We start from the raw sequence: 4,905 nt of genomic DNA, 5'->3' as shown, positions 1-4,905 counted from the left end.
CCTTTGACTTGTCCTTTCCCTTTTTGTGAATGGGGATCATGTCTGCTTCCCTCCAACACTGTGGGACTGATCCTCTCTTCCAGATGGGGTTGAAGATTGTTAAAAGGACTGCCTTGCTCTTCATCCCAAGATGCAGAGTCGTTTAATTTGTGATTCCGTCTGGTCCAGGTGACTTCTTCAGGTTGAGGCTCTACAACGTTTCCTCCAGCTCTTTCTCTGTGAAAGCTGAGGTCATGACTTCCTCTTGGAGCTCTTTCTCATGAACTTCACCTTGGGCCCTGTGCACTGCAGCTCTATGTTCAGGAGGGACTTCCAGATTGCTGATGTTTTCATAGACGTCTCTGAAGTGGTCTGCTTCTTTCTTTCCAAAGAGGTAATTTCCATTCTCTTGTATTGTTATTGTGGTGTGACTTGTTGTTTCGTTGCTGAGGGTTCTAGCCAGTTTCCGCAGCTTGCTGCCATCCTTGTCAACATTTAGGTTTTCAGTTTTCTCTTGCCAGCTTTTTCTTGCAGCTTGTGCACAGGACAGCATCTTTCAGATTCTGGAGTTCCTCCGTCCAGTAGGGCTTGTAGTCTTTGCGTGCTCCTCTTGGGATGGATTCTATAGCAGCTTTCAAGACGGCCTTTATGAAGTCTTGAAACATCTTGTTTGAGTCCTGCCTGATGTTGATTGGCTTTGTGTATGTATCTATGAGGGTTTCAAAGAGAGTCCAGTCCGCCTTTCTGTAATTGCAAGAAGGGTGTCCTTGTCCTACTCCATCTGAAAGACACTATAGGACCTGCTGAAGGCGTCAGCCAAGATTCTGGCCTTGCCCGCAATGTGTCTTGCTGAGAGAACAATACTCCTGTCATGGCACCAATGGAGGGTGGCCTTGGACCACAGGGAGAGGTTCACCAAATGCACCCCCCTCTTTTGTTAATGTTTTGTTGTCCATGAACAGTCTGACAGTCTTTCCAGAGGCCTCCTCTGAGAAATGGAGAAGAGCCCTGTAAACTGCTTTGAGTTCCAGAATGTTGGTGCAACTTGTAGTCCTCCGAAGACCAAGTCCCTGCCACATTGAGTGTATCCATGTGGGATTCCAAACACATGGTAGATGCATCTGTGAAGAGCGCCACCTGAAGAGTGTAGGGGTGCTATGGGCATCCCTGTGCCAGAAAAGATGGGAGTAATCACCCAGACATTTATATATGTTCCATGGCTGTGTCTTTTGGGACTGGCAGAGTTTCAGCTCCTGCTACAGTGGTTGCTTGAGAACCCTGTTCAGGGGGATGATGGGCGCTGGTGACTCAAGAGGTCCCAAAAGAGAAATGAATGTTCTCACTGTCACGTTGCAGGAATGACTCAGGCACAGGAGGAGATCCCCCAGTCAATTCAAGTGGTCCTGTGTTGGATACACTGCTATGGACAGTGAGTCAAACCTCGCCCCTTAAAAGTCGAATAATTGACTTGGGGTAGATCATGCATCTGTTTGTTAGTGACGAACCCTAGCTGAGAGGACTGATATAGCAACCTGGGGCCATGAATCTCGCACTGGACCTGCAACTGGACCAAGATAAGTCAGTCGTCACAGTACTCACAGAGACGAATGGACTCCGTTCTGACAAGGGATGCCAATTCTCTTACCATAACGGTGAAGAGGAAAGGGGCGAGGGTCAGACCATAAGGGATGGTAGAGATCTTGAAGACCTTGTCCCTCCACCCGAACCACCAACACTGGTGATACGCCAGGTGAACGGGAATCTGGGAATTGGCATCCTTCAGGTCGAAAGAAGCCCAGTCACTTGTAGAAAGGTCTCTCGAATCTGTGCCTGTGTTTCCTTTTGAATTTGACCTCGAGGAGAAAATTGTTCAGCGGAGAAAAATCCGGGTTCGTTAGTCATCCTCTAGAGGTCTTGGGAATCACAAACTGGCAGCCATAAAACTCCAGAACTGGGTCTGTGAGGTCTGAAATCGCATCCTTGAGTAAGAGATTGAGAGATCTCCATCGCTAAGGCGCGTCCCCGCTCTGTGCTGGACACATAAAGAGAAGGAGAGGGTCTTAGAGGTGGGTGTTCCACTACAGACGACAGAACGTGCCTAGATACTAGCAACAAGACAGTCCAATCCCGTGTCACTCAAATGAAGAGTGTACCTGTAGAGACTCCCAACGTGCAGGGGTTGAGTGACCGGAGGTGGTGTTCTGGAGCTGTCATTAGGGGTGCTGGTTTTGGTCCAGCTCTCCACAGGATGGTACGCACCAAAGGGAAGAGACTTGTGCTGCTGAGGCTTGGGCTGTTGTTGATTCAGCCGCTGGTGCTTAGGCAGGGCTGCAGTGGGAGGAATCCTGTCCGGCAACCTCTTAACCTACAGAGGCCCACAGTGGCCTTGGGAAATGTGAGCCAAGTAGGAGGAACCTCCTTGTTTGTCTCGGCCATGTGGCTGACAAACTGGGAAACGTAAGACCTGAATGGGAGTGCTGCTGTGCCAGGATGAACCCCATGACTGAGGGAATCTTTACTGGCAGAGAATCACATTCATACTGGCCAGAACAAATTTATATGTTGGTGAGTAAATACAACTGCCGCTTTCAGGCTCGAAGCCACTCTTCTGGCAAAACATGCAGACAAAAGTAGCTGAAGAGGCCTTGGGACAGCAGGAGGAGACTCTTCCTGTAGCCGGTTGGACCTGTGTACAAAGGCGTCAAAAGCTGTGGAAACCAAAGGACAGTGGCTGGCTACCGTATCTCACTAAGCCAAGTGAAAAGGAGCATGTTGAGGGACTAGCATGAGGTCCTGCACTGGAGGCTCCACCTCCCTAATCACTGGGTGGTCTGGGGTGTGCAAAGACCAGACCCTTAATTTTGAGTAACCTTTCAAATACTTTCCCATAGTGAAAGCTCTAGGAGCCAAGGACTCTGTACCAGGAGGGATAACACAGGTAGTACCACTATCGAACGGGAAGGCTTATTCAGCCACTCCTGAACCATCTCCAGGACCTGAAGGCGCATTGTCGTCTGAAAACAGGAAGTTTGCTGCTGCTTAGGAAGGGGATGGCATAGATGGAGGTGCTATCCGCATGGTTTACTCAGACAGGGTAAGTTCTAACTCAGCAAGGTCAGAGTTGAGTTCGGCCTGGTCCCATGCTGGACAAGAGAGAGTTTCATGAGGAGAAAGATGCAGTGGCACACTCTGCACTTTCTTCAAGGTCCAAGGAAGCCTGATTAAAAAACTTCCTCAAGTTCCAGCTGGGGCCTGATCCCTTCTGATGTAGAAGTATCCAAGGAATCATCCTGAGCCTGGAGTACAACCTGGTAGAAATCAGAGCTGGATCGTTCAGGCACCTGGTAATAAGGCTGTGAGAGCCGGGAACGCCCCTTGTCCTCCAGGTTAAAGGAGGAGGCTAAAGAAGTGTAGTGGACCAGCCGCAATGGTGAAATGGTTAGCGTCGCGGACAGACGGTTGGGAGGACGCGGGTTCGAATCCCAGCGGAAGTGGCTTTTTCGGCCCGCGGGTGGCTCCTACCCAGGGTTAAGTGTACTATGGGCTTAAATGGGAAGACTGGGACCACACAGTCGAGTATCATCCACTTCACGGATACGTCTTTGGGTGTATTGCTCTAATTCCTGACCAACACTGCAAGTGTCTGTATCTCACAGCATGGAAGGGTGGTGTGTCAGTTGAGAGAGCTGTGCCACGATTGAGAGCAGTCTCAGTGCAATGCTGGGAGTAAAGAGCGGTCACGAAATCTTCGTAAGAGGAAACGTCCCACCCCCACCTCCAGCACTGGCCACAGTCGGGGCATGACCCCCACCCACACCATGCTCTGACTGGGATGACTGGGAGAAGGGTGTGTGTGTTGGGGGTGTTAGGCAAGACTTTACTTCCCCTCGGTCCCCTTCCAGGCCGATCTTAAGGTCGAGCCCTGGCACTCATAATCTTTCTCAAGACAAGAGTGATGTTCATGAGCGCCCGAACAGGCAGCCATTGTCACTGTGTTCATTATTTGACAATTTAGTAGTGGTTTAATTGTGATCATCAGTGTGACTGGTACGATCAGTTAGTCAAGGGAATTTCTGGTTCTAGTAGTGTATTTTTCTTTGATCTCTGACTCTGGACAGCAGAATGGTGTGCATTTCTCTGTTTTTACCTTCTCCAAGTTCTGACTGTGCAATGCTTTTTTTCTTATTGCTGTTTACCGTAAAACCAGTTGTGTTGGCCATTTGGCCAGTCTTTTCCTGCTGTCCAGTGTGGCGAGTAGTGTGGACAGCACGTGCAACGTGAGCCAGTGGACTGGAGTGTATTGTATCACTGTTCACAGCATGCAGTGTAAGCCACATTGTGTTCACATGCTGTGTCACAATTCTTTCCACTGCAGTGGCATTTCGTCTTTTACTGACAACCAGTTTTATAGTGGACACATTTTCGTGAAGTTGAATTCCCAAGTGAGTGTTTCCTCAGGAGACAGTTCCTCCTCCAGTTCCAGTGTCTGCTTTTCCTCCCTGTGTCAAGACGTCAACAGGCTGGGCATTCACAGCCGTCCTTTGCCATGTTGCAGAAAGCCTGTGAAGGAAACACACAGCCGTCCTTTGCCGTGTCACAGAAAGCCTGTGAAGGAAACACACAGCCGTCCTTTGCCATGTCGCAGAAAGCCTGTGAGGAAACACACAGTCGTCCTTTGCCGTGTGGCAGAAAGCCTGTGAAGTCGCAGAAAGCCTGTGAAGGAAACACACAGCCGTCCTTTGCCGTGTCACAGAAAGCCTGTGAAGAAAACACACAGCCGTCCTTTGCCGTGTGGCAGAAAGTCTGTGAAGGAAACACACAGCCGTCCTTTGCCGTGTGGCAGAAAGCCTGTGAAGTCGCAGAAAGCCTGTGAAGGAAACACACGGGTCACGCCGGGCCGGGCGCGTGGCACGGGGAAGAAGGATT

The sequence above is a fragment of the Babylonia areolata genome, chromosome 4, assembly GCF_041734735.1.
Source record: "Babylonia areolata isolate BAREFJ2019XMU chromosome 4, ASM4173473v1, whole genome shotgun sequence".
In the NCBI taxonomy this organism is placed as follows: Eukaryota; Metazoa; Mollusca; class Gastropoda; order Neogastropoda; family Buccinidae; genus Babylonia; species Babylonia areolata.
This window is presented reverse-complemented; position numbering follows the sequence as displayed.